Source organism: Centroberyx gerrardi, chromosome 2, assembly GCF_048128805.1.
Source record: "Centroberyx gerrardi isolate f3 chromosome 2, fCenGer3.hap1.cur.20231027, whole genome shotgun sequence".
NCBI lineage: Eukaryota > Metazoa > Chordata > Actinopteri > Beryciformes > Berycidae > Centroberyx > Centroberyx gerrardi.
The window spans coordinates 32,234,676-32,247,933 of NC_135998.1; positions in this window are offsets into that span (position 1 = coordinate 32,234,676).

The window sequence follows — 13,258 nt, forward strand, 5'->3', positions numbered from 1 at the left end:
TCTGACAACTTTGAGCCCATGTTCATGAGACCCTCACTGTCTATTAGCAGGTCCAGCTTTACCAAAGATTTTATCAACAATCACGAGAGAAAAACCTGGATCCGAAACAATAGCATTGCCATTGTAGAACACAAAGCATGTTCATTACCGAAAAAAAGACGGCAAACATTTCCTGGCATGTCAGAGGGTCCAAGTTCGATGCAGGAGGATCTCTTGCCTTATAGGGAATCTTTTTCCTCAGGTACCATCTCCTCTTTGATCATGCAATCCCTTCATCTTCAAGCTGAGAGACTGGGAAGGTTTTACCAGGGGGATGACAGGCTTTCTCCTTTTGGAATAGAATGTTATAATTCCTCACAAACCAGAGATAGTTATAAACCTAGCTCAGAAACTTCAATCAGCCATATTGGGAAACAACAACCTGTCTACCCCACCAACTTTGAGGAGAGCCCTGAAGATGTGTTCATGATCAATCAACATTTTCAAGAGCAGAGCAAGAACAAACACCAACCTCTTGAAGATCTCAGGCAGCATGTGATGGACTTAGAAGAGAGTGTTTATGAGGACATGAAAAATCAGGACGGCTATGATGTTGGAGATCAAGCAGAGCAGAGTGAAGTAGCAGAGAGTGGGTTTGACGAAGAGATGGGTGAGTTAGGATATCACAGCCCATGGCCTATTGCAGATGAGCTCAGTCAAAGGGCCCTAGTTATACAAGTCATCCCTCCATCTCGCTGTGGCTCTGAGGAGTACATGCTAGAGAGTAATTCAGAAAGATTATTCCAAAGTCAGGACATGCTGGACACCAAGGTCAAAGAAGCAAACCAAGATGGTCCAGTTTCTGTACTACCCAAACATAACAAAAGCTCAGTCTTGACGGTAACAGCTGATATATCTGAGCAAAGGTCCCTGCAGGTGGACTCAAACTCATCAGAGGGCAGTTCTATGGAGAAACACCAAAGGGACAACTTCAACTCTGAGGAAGAACCCTCCATGTCCTCTGTATTGGACATGGATGAAGTTGATTCATTGAGCACAAATGAGGTTATAGAGGAGTCTCAACCAACAACAAGATGGCCCTTTGCAAGCATTTCCAGCCCTGCTCTCTCACAGAGTATTGAGAAAACAAAGGATCCTCTGTTAGAAACAGGAAGAAAGAGTATGGAGAATTCAGAAAGACCTGCAATCACTGTATCATTTCTTTCCAATGACTCCATTGATCAAGAAACAGAAAGCCACGGAAAAGAGCAGCTCTGTAAAACTGACACGGCAGAAAAACAGATTGTATCCAAATGTAAGTTACTCTACTGTAGATGTCTGAGCTTTTTATAGAAAAAACATCTTATAACTAAGTTCAGATCCAGTAAACATAAAAGTTTAGATGGACCTCCAAGTGATTGTGATGATTGTGTGTCATAATCTTTTGCAGCTTCCTTAGAGATGAAAGAGCATCTGAAACCTTTGATTCATCAAGACCCAGACAGCAGTGGCTCTGACCACTGGGCGAAGAGGCGAAAGCTCTTCAAGGACAGCAAGCAGTGGAGCTCTGCTGGGGGAAGTTCGATAATGAGTGACATTACAGAGGAATCAGGTACCTCACAGTAAATCCAGAGCTACACTGATTTTGTCTGGAAGAGGACAATAGCCATATACATTCATCTCAATAATGACATAAATAACTTGTTGTTGGCTTTGACAATAAAACCTCTGAGCCCGGTTTTTCAAAACTGTGAATGTGGATCAGAATTATACAGGTGCTCTGATCCTCATTTTTGCAATCCAGGATCAGACTGATCTTGCTGATTTTGAATCAGTCCTTCCAAAAAAAAAAACATGAAAAATATTTTTCTCAATGGCAGTGGTTTTGTAATAATGGGTTTGGTGGTTTTGGTCTTATCTCCTAGAGGTAAAGATAATTTTTTATCACTATTAAAATGTTTCTGAGAGATGATCGGGGCCCTCAATCTTTACAATGTTGATGAAGAATGTTGTTTTAGGGAACAGGGGCTTAAATGCTGATCCGACTTTCTGGTTATTGAGAAGGGGAGCTTATGGTGGTGTGTTCATTATTTGTCCATACCTTGTATGTATTGCACTGTACATTCTGTTTTGTACTCTTCTGTGTTATTTTTTGTGTAGTATCAGAGGACACCCGCTCTATGGACATGACAATGCGAGACATTGAAGATAGAGGCTTTTATACAGAGACTTTCCACTCTGCGGCATGGATTTACCGAGGAGATGATGTTAGTTCAGGGGCTAGTCCTTCCAGCCTCAGCACCAGACCTCGAGCTGTCTCAAGTAAGCTGCAAATTTTGTGCACACGATTTTTCACAAGAACACGCCATTATTCTACCTCATGGTCAAGAATGAACTTCATTCAGCAATGTAATTCAATTAGAGGATTGGAATCTCTTCAATCAAAAACAAATCTGAAGAATTTCAAGTGTTTCAAGCACCATACAGAGATGATTCTCTATACTGAGTTTGTGCATCAAATTGACAGCATCATTAGATACGTATGGAAGCATACCTACCTTTACTGAATTAAGGTTCCCCTTCCTTTCAGTTCGTGAGAGGACTGTCAAGATCAGCAAAGGGATGGGAGAGTATCCCTGGGGCTTCCGAATACAGTTTTCTAAACCCATTGTGGTTACTGAGGTCGACACAAGTAAGTAAATTTGCTCAACATGCAGTGCTGACTTATCTACATTATGCAGTGGGCCCTTGTTAGACCTGCAAATGTAACAACATCCCACAAACGTAATAAACCACAAACGTAATACAAATCTGCAGCTTTTAATGTAATAATCCCACTAACGTAATAAGTTTCCCACAAACGTAATAGCAGTTGCCTACCACAAACGTAATACGTCATTTCCCGCAAACGTAATAACCTATTACGTTTGCAGGGATTTGTTACGTTTGCGAGAAGGTGAAAATCTTCAGCTTTCAAAATTGGAATAACTTCCCACAAATGTAATAAATCACTAAACACAAAATCTGCAGCTTATACAAGATGCTAACTCTAAATGTCTTCCACAGCCAATGACATTTTCTTCCCACATATTCTTGTCCTTTAGAGTCTTGCCTGTTTAGACTGATCAAGTGTTGTGTATACAAATGAGCAATAAATCCCAATCATATTTATTCCAGATTTCTTCAAGGTTTTACTACAAAGACAAGTGCAAAAAAACACAGGATGGGCAAAAACATTGTAAAGGTTTATAACCAATCATAGTAACCCTATACAAAAGCTTCAGTATGAATTTGCTCAACAATTAAAATATTTACAAGTAAACAACGCAAAGTATTGTTTTAGTAACAAGAGGTCAGTAACAACTGGATATTATTTATCCTCACTAAACACAATAGTAGCCCATGTAAATAAAAGATGTCTGCATATCGTAAGCCAACATATGTATTTTGAACATATATACATACATACATCTTTCAATCTTTGAAATAACGAAAACAAAACATTTCTCAAAACTTCTGAAAATTAAAGGCTTGCAAACGATTAATGACTAAATGAATCTGAATTCCCCCGTGTCTAACAGAAAATTTCAGAGATAAAATAAAAGGATAAATAACATGTTACATTTACTCCCAAAAAAAGTCTTTCACCTTGTAGTGCCCAAAAGTTAAGTGTGTCAGAGTCATCCAAGCTCTCATCCACTTATTATTGTTTGAGAAAAGTTCTTTGATACGTTGCGCTAAACCGCTGTTCCGACCTGCTGCTTTGTACAGTTTCAGAACACTGATATCTGTGTCATGATTTTTGTCTATATCAAGATGTTCAGACAACGGATGTCTGATATAGATCCTGGGAAGGTGTCTTCCAGTTCATTCTCTGAACAGTGGAGACACTCTATTGAATGTGCCAGTCATTGACATGTCCAAATCCAGGGTGTGTCTTATAATCATGGACATAATTTCTTCTGGAAGTGTCAGGGTAGCTTCTTCAGAAATGCCAAAAGCATGATCAGAAAGGCCTGCATCCGCTTCATCACTGTGGTCTTCATTGCCTTGATTAGAAAGTTCAGCCTCTGTGGTATCTCAGTCTCAAATTTGATGACTTGCGACTTGCGTGACCATAAATAACAGAAGACTCATTCATTGACTAGACTAAGACTTCAGACCGATGACCCGAAAGGAATTTAATTTTTTTTATTTCTTTTTTTTTTGATTGATAGCTATAAAATGATGAGCTATCGTCACTTCGCTCATCACTACAACCGCTACTAAAATAGCTACAATCACTAACGCTGTGTCCTAACGGCAAGTGACACGGGCGAGCGACAACTGTTCAGAGAATTACAAAAATCACGAGTTATCAGTGTTATGAAACTGCACAAGCTGATCAAAACTGGTCAGAACTGTGGTTTTACGCAACTATCAAATAATTCTTTCAAACAATAATAGGTGGATGAGAGCTTGGATGACACTTAACTTAAAGACTTTTATTTAAAGTAAATGTAACATATAATTTATCCTTTTCTTTTGTCTGGGAAATTTTCAGTTAGGTACAGGGGAATTCAGATTCTTTCCTGCATTCACTGACATTAATTTAAGCTCACCTGATGTCAGTCATTAATTGTTTTCAAGCCTTTAATTTTCAGTCTTAAGACTTGAGAAATGTTTCCTTTTCATTATTTCAAAGAATGAAAGACTGTTCAAAATACATATTCAAGTTTTTGGCTTTTGATATGCAGACATATTTTATTTAAATGGTTCAAACATAGGCTACTATTGTGTTTAAAGGGATACTCCACCCAAAACATGATTCTACCTCATTTTCACTGTCTTTTGGACCCAATAAACTCATCCAGACAGTTTTTAGAATCGTTAATTCTTTCTAAAGATTGAAGATTAAAGATTCTATTCATTGTTAGCAAAACGTTAGCATGTAGAAATTAAACATATCTTTATAAAGAAAAAACGATTCTAAAAAATGAGTTTACTGGCTCCAAACAGGAATGAAAATGAGGTAGAATCATGTTCTGGGTGGAGTATCCCTTTAATGTGGATAAATAATATCCAGCTGTTACTGACAATCAATACTTTACATTCTTTACTTGTGCATAGTTTAATTGTATAGCAGGTGAGTTTGCACTGAAACTTTTGTATAGGGTTAAGTATGATTGGTTGTAAATCTTTCATTGCTAGAGTGACATGATACTGTTTTTGCCTCTCCTGAGATTTTTTACACTTGGCTTTGTAATAAAATCTGGAATTAATATGATGGGGTTTAATTGCAACAACACTTGATCAGTCTAAACAGGCAAGAACCTAAAGGACAAGAATATGTGGGAAGAAAATGTCATTGGCTGTTGAAGACATTTAGAGTTAGCAATTTGTATAAGCTGCAGATTTTGATTATATTAGTGATTTATTACATTTGTGGGAAGTTATTATAATTTTGAAAGCTGAAGATTTTCACCTTCCCGCAAACGTAACAAATCCCTGCAAACGTAATAGTTATTACGTTGTGAATTAGTGAATCTATGGCGTCTCAATTAGTGAGGATGAGACATCCTTCTCTGTTGCAGCCCTACTTTGTGGTTAAGGCTGATAAGACGGTTGGATTTTTATATATAAATCTTGATTAGCATTTTATTCTATAGAATTTTATTTTATTATTTCTTTTTCTTTTCTCTTTTTGTATTCAGATTCTGTATTTTTGTTAGTCTTTTTCTATCTCCCCTCTTAGTGCAAAATCCTATTTGAATTGTCTGAGTTAATCTTTCTACTTTTCCAAATACATAATATAGCATCATGTAAAAACTATCATTCAATCGTGTGGTTTCAGATGGTGCTGCCGAGGAGGCAGGGCTGATGGTGGGAGACTATGTCCTGGCTGTTAATGGAACTGATGTAACCAGCATTCCCCACTCTGAGGCTGCTGATTTGGCCAGGAAAGGTAGGGCTTGGTAGAGTAGTAATATTGTACAATATTGTTGTTTGCACACGCATTATTCAATCTTCACCCACTTAAGGCAATACCCAGACAGACAATAGAAATGGCCATTTAAATGCCTTTATCTGATTATCTCTATCAGAGTAAGATCATAATCAGAGTAAGCATAACACGATGAACACACCTAGATTTCTGCTCAATCTTTCTATTTATTGGGGCATGTAAATGCCTTAGATTGATTTTTTTTAAACTACACATATCAAAGGTCACCAGATGCAGTAATCTGGATGTATTTACAAAGCAAACAGAGCTAACAGCTAGCACAGCTAATTAGAGTATTGGTGTGCATGTAAGCATACTTATTGTAATTCTACAAGTTCTACATGGATACTGGATGCAGGCCTAGACTGCTAGACTACACTGTTGTCTCATGCCAATATGCAGTGAAATTTTGTGAAATGTGCCACTATCTCTTAAAATGCAAATACATGCTCCATGCACAAAAAGTGAGAGAGATACGTTTCCACGCTGTGACAGGATCACATGAAGGAGACATGACAAGAAACAGGTAGTGGTCTGTGGACCAGTAGTGGACATTAATAGCGTGGTGGAAAGTAAGAGTGTGGAGGTCAGGATGGTGGATAGGTGGATACATTTACCTTCAACTCCAATGACCTGGGTTCAATTCCCAACTCATGACAAAAGGTTTTCCACTGTGAGTGAAGTTTTCATTTTCAGAAAAGCTTTGTCTTGAATTGTTTCTGTTGCCTAAACTTAACTGTTAGCTAACCTTTTCAGGTGACAAACAGTCCGACACTCCAATCCTTTTGTGGTGGAGCAACATAATCTTCAGATTATTTGTGTCCACAACATGCAATCTGCATGTCAGAATTCATGCTCATTTCACAAAATTTTATGAGACTGTGTTGGACATACAGAGTATGTTGTGTTGAAATGTAACACAGGTATATCAGACACATAGATGAAAATGACAAACCCTTTTTAAGAGTGCTCATTTGGTGTAAATGTTAAAATGATTAAAATATTTAGTGCTACTTCAGGACATTTGACAAAATGTACTTGTTTAGAACATTTTTTACAGTGTTTAAGTATAATGGTGAAATGCATGCTATCGAGTGAATGTTTATATAATGACATTAATACTGTAGGTCCAGACATTCTGACCTTGACCATTGGGTCAGACATCGCCCGTGGTCCTAACACCCCCAGACCAGCATGTCGGGGTTATCTTCATAAACGCACCCAGTCTGGACTGATTAAAGGCTGGAGGAAGAGGTGGTTCGTACTCACACATGACTGCTGCCTTTACTACTACCGCCACAAACGGGTGAGCAGGGAACAATCGTCAGCATCAAGTAATAATTCTGTCTTTGAAAGCGACACTCCACATAAAATTGAGTCAGCTAAGGTTCAACAAAATCACAGTGTGTCACAAGTGTCCTTTTGAGTCTTTACAGTTTTTATTCTACTCATTACAGGATGAAGGCAGGAGGCGTGCTCTCTCAGCAGTGAAGCTGGAAGGGGCTGAAATTGGACCAGACGTTACTCTGGGAAAACCATTTGTGTTCAAGTGCTGCCCTCAGTCTGCCAACCGAGTGTATTTCTTCTGTGCCACTTCCAATCAGGAGATGAAAAGGTACAGTATTGAGAAGTATTTGCAAGCTGTGTTATTGATTTTTTTGGTCATGCTTACTAATTTACTCATGTTTATCTGTCTGTATATCGTATTTTATTATCCTGGTTTTCTTTTGAAGTTCGTCTGTGTATTTAAACAAAATTTAGATTTAATTTCATCACTTCAGAGCCTCTCTTGTAAGCAGTCTTTGAACTGCAGCTGCCATAATTTACTAAGCTGTGCTATAATGACAATGAACCCCTTAAGCTGTGTTTGCAATTTCAGGTGGCTGGAGGCTATGGAGAAAGCCATTCATCCTATTACACAGGTAAAGTCATTTTTAGACACAAGTTATCAAGTTGACTCATGGAGTGTTGTAATGCAGTTGTGGGTAAACAACCTGTATGCCAAAATCCTGCATAAAAGTATCAATGTTGTAATTGCAATACATTTGTCATAAGTATATTTTGACTGCACAATGGTGGCCATACGGAGAGCACACTGGTGGATTTGCATGTGCCATGCTGTTGTCCATGCTAGCTTACCACCTCTATATTTAGCACTCAGGCTATAACACTAATCTCTTCAATTAACTCTCATGTCTTAGAATCACGTGTGGGTGGATGTGACTAGACACAACTCCAACCTGCCCCCGCTGGCTGTGAAGAATCCTGAGTGTCTGGGATTGCTTCATCAGATTGACAAAAACAAGGACATGTGGGTGCAGCACTACTGCATTCTGAAAGATGGCTGCCTCTACTTCTACAGTGGCATCCGCTCAACTCATGCACTGGGTATGGGTTCGTATTTTAGCAATTGATAGGCAACGTGGTAATAATGGCAGGCTTTCAGGTGACGTAATGCACCCTCTGGTGGCCATATTAGAGGTCCTCAGCTCTTGAGTAACAGTGGCTGTGAACAGCTGATTGTGATTTAAAACGTACAACTTGGCCTTCTCAACAGAACTGAATAGACATGGTTAATTTCTGAATTGATTTTGACTGGGAACTGATCATTTCACCACTGATAAACTGATTGATTTTGTGTTTAATATCAGCTGGTTAACTAGTATCTGATCAGCTAACCATCACTGTCTTGTTGTAAACACATAGGGTTTGCACACTAGCTAATGTATCTAAAACCATTAGTAGTGGCTAGTAGTTGCAGGTTAACTTTTAGGTTAACTCTAATGTTAAATTTTCTGAAGAAAATTTGGGTCCCTGAAAAGGTAGACAGTTTAATTCATTAGAAAGAGTTTAAATGTTTTTAAAATTTGATTATTTGGAGCTTAAGCAATTTAGTTTTATGGGCAGTGTAAAAACAAGAACATATACACAACATTCAATCATACCCTCTTTCCACCCCCCCCTACCCACTTCCTGATCCCCCACACTTCCCTACATGACATTACATGATAATGGAAATAATAACTGAAAAAGCAATGTATTTGTTAATAACCTGTAGTAATTAATACATTCAAGAGTAGATAATGATTTAAAAAGTAGTAGTAGTAGTGAAGTATTAATAATAATATAGATGCAAGCGGCAATTGTAGGGTCCAAGCACACTTTGAAAAGACAGACAAACAAAACATGGAAGGTCAGTGTCGGCCCTAGAACAAATATCCAGGGGGGGCAAGAGGCTTATAGCGGGGAGGCACCAAATTACTGGCAAGTGGCAACGTAGTCGTGCATAGTGAAAGTGAAACCATTCGGTGGTATGCTCCCCAGGAGAACATTTTAAGAAAAAATCACAAAAATAGTGCATTCTCGTCGCTTTCCTAATAATCTGACTAAAAACACAAGGAGAAATCACCTAGGTGTAAATAAATGCAAGGACACGCACGTTTTACATTGACCGAAATGTTTTACTCAAAACACACATAAGGTAACACATAACGAGGTCACAGCAAATTGACAACACAGACAAAATATCCAAATAATCTCACTGTGTTCGTATTTGCGGACTGAATGTTAAATAAAAAGAACACTCTCCCAGGGGCATGGATTTTCATGGATTTGCATATACTAAATAATTACGCCAGTCAGTGGCCAGTATGCACACGATAACAATGTTATTTAGGCCTACACAGGCTTACATAAAAGTTCACTTAAGTAGAAAATGCATTACCATTAGAAGAGCTCTAGTCTGCCACTGGAGGTGCTGAACTTGAACAACTTAAAACGTAAAACGACGACGTAAAAACGTAAAGCGTTAGGTCACAGCGTTGTAAAAGCTAAAGCTTTACAATGGATTTCAGATTTTCAGTCATTTACAATGGATTTCAGTCATCGCTAGACTTACACTGATGGGAGAAAACATTGACATGCTTTTATACAAATGAGGGGGCACAGTGAATGAAGTGGGGGGGGGGCACTGCCCCCTGGTGCCCCCTCATGAAGCCGACACTGTGGAAGGTAGACATGGTAGGCAGACAGACACACAGGTTTTGTGAAGATTTGACAGACAGTCAATTAGTTATTGTCAATTTTCTGTTTGCCTGTGACTTTTGTCAAGTTTATCATTTAATTGCAGCCATATTGTTCATGGTACATTGTTCAAATTATTCACAACAGCCAAACTTTCTGTTTCTGGAAATTACGACTTCAGAAAAGACAAGCCTGGATTTGAACCCACAATGTTCCACATAAGAAGCTGATGTTTTACCCACTAAGCCAAATTCCTGTTATGCCTTTGCTGAGGAGAAAGGGCTGAAATTTGAAAGCGTTTTGCCCTTCTGGCCACACCCCAATCAATGATGTGATTTAGTGCTGGGTTACTTTTCATGAAACTTCAAACTTCAAAATGATCACAGTACGTCAGGCACTTGAAATCACAATCCTGTGCTCCAAAGACCTGTGCTTAACCACTCTTCCAACTTACACTTAGGTGTTCCATCCAGAGTGGGGAAATAAAAAAAAGTGATGGCTCATAGGTGATAGTCCCACCTATGTTGAAAGAAAGAATGTTATAACTGTATTGATGCCCCACATTAATCAGTGTATATATGGCTTTATAGACTTCATCTTGAGAGTACAGTAAACTTTGTCTTCAGTTAGATAAAGATTGATCAAACTATCTTGAACATGTTACACTATCAATTTATCAAACTACTGTGACAGTAACCTAAATTTGGAAACAAACCTACCTCATCAGACCATCTATTTTTACTTATAACATTAATTAATGGATGTACACTCAGACCACAGCAATCTTTTTCAGGTATCTCTCTTTTTCCTGCCCAGTTTTTATATATTTATCCAGTATTTGCACCCAGCCAATTCTCCACTGGACCTCCATGATGGTGTGGTTGTTGGAGATTGGTAACATGATGACAAAGCCTCCATACAAGAATTTAATACTGGAGTTACTGATCAGTGCACAATCATCTCTGTCTACAGGTGGGATTTACCTTCATGGGTACACAGTGAGAGAGCAGCCCTTGGGATCCAAGAAATCCACTATTGAGTTGAAACCTCCATCTGATGAGTTCAAAACATTCTATCTCTGTGCTGAAAATCCTAATGAAAATAAACGGTAAGGAGCCGACACTTGTTGAGCTCACCCAACACTATTGAATGGAGGAAAGAATAGAGCAATAGATTTAGAAATTCAAATTTTGGCATGTTAATGATTCTCCTGATGTTGTTTACAGATGGATCATAACTATCAAAGCATCACTAAACAAGTGGCTGCCTTTGCATCAGGCCATTCAGGACTACATGAATCGACCACCAGAAGAGACAAGAATGTGAGCCAAAATGCAAACATGTTGCATGAATTGCATGTTGTTTGCATTTGATGTTTCTATGATAGTTATCCAGTGAAGGCAGGACTATTGCAAAGTGAAGTGTGAAGTGTCAAGTTTCTGCTTGGGGCCTGATTTTTGTTCACACTTGCACCTCGAATTTATGTTTTATGTCGTAAGTAGTCCTGTTTGGATGTAATAGGTTTGTCTTTGTGTCAACTCTTAACAATGTTAAATGATGATCCACACGCATGCACTTCTTCCTTCTGAGAGATTCCTGATAGTCAAAATCAAATGTGTAGTGTGCGTGTGTAAAAGCTCTTGGATCAACCAAGAATAATTTTTTAAAATAAAAAATACAGTAATAGCAGTGATATACATCAAAGTACTGAGCTTGCAATCTCAATTACCAGAAGACACTGTAGTTAATCTTTTTTTATTTATTTATATTTATCAAGTATCTCAGAATCACTCCAAGGAATCACACTGAAGGTTTGACTAGGAGTAACAAGCACAGATCCTGTACAGACCCGCGGCGCATGTTCAATTCTATTCCACTAACAATACTTAAATACCACAAGGTAATAACGTTACCATTAAAGTTTGTAGGGCAGCAGAAGAGGAGTAACTGTTTACAAATCCTGTTACTAACACAGGTGAGTTTGGAGCAAATTGTGGAATGTTAAGTTTCACTTTTGATTCTGCGGATTGAGTTCAATGCTGCTGGTCTGCTGGTCTGTGCAACTCCAAATGACAAACATGATGTGATGCGCACATCAGAGATCGATTTAGATCAATTTCTATACACTGAACATTTGATTTTGTGCCTCTGTATGAGAAATTGCTGTAAGGGCAATCAAAGTTTGGTGTCTGACTCTACAGATTGTTGGCTGTGAAGGACCCAAATCAGTGCTGTTGCATAGCAACTGTATTTTCCCTGTTGCCAAAAAGCATAAATTTGCAAGACCTTTGGATTTCGTGGAGACGGCACAGGTTCTTATTTTGGATGGAGCGATTGCATCCCAGACAGGGTCACTCACAGTATTGCATTTTTATCCAAGCAATATCTTTTTTGCCATTTGCTGAGAACTCTTTAACAGGTTAGGACAGCTCTCGAGCTCTCCTAAATACTGGAGAAGATAGGACCCAGGGCCTGTAGTTATCAAGCCCATAGCGTCTCAGAGTAGGAAATCGGTCCTAACTGCCCTAAAATTCTAAGAGTGATTAGTAATGACATAAAAGTACTCATATCTCAGGGTGTGTTTAAGAAAGATTTAGGGGTATCCTAACCGGTTTGGAGTTGCTAGAAGATGACTGCATTGAGGAGACAATGACAAGCATGCACATTTAGGGAGCAGAGGGCTGTTTTGCAAACATTGGATGATGCCAATTTAATCAAGATACCGGTTGGATAGGGATCGTATACTTTATGGGGCTAAACTTGTCTGCGATATTGTTTCTCCATCAACAGGACCGTGGTCTGCCCTCTCAGCTGAAGTAATCACCACTTTGCGCTTCTTGGCAACAGGGAAAATGCACCAGTGTAATGCCTATGATTTGGGTACTGAACTGACCTTCTGCTATTGGCTGATCTTTGGTGCCAGGTGATGTCACCTTCTATAGAGTACAACAGGTGGTGACATCACCTGGCACCAAAGATCAGCCAATAGCAGAAGGCCAGTTCAGTACCCTACTTCACACCATTAGGTTGTCAGGCTTCACCAAAGATTTGGGTTTGGGGTTTAGTTACTCTTTAATGTTTTTAAATGTATCGGCCTTGTTTTTGGAAATGTTGAATGTATGTTCTTCTTCTAGCCTACAAGAAAACAACGTCAACCAAACGTCATCACACTTTCAATATATGGCTCAGAAAGTCATGAGATGGTGACATCATTCATTCATATTAGAATGGTCCTACTCCTCTCAGAGTGCATGTAAGAGGCTTGATTCTAAC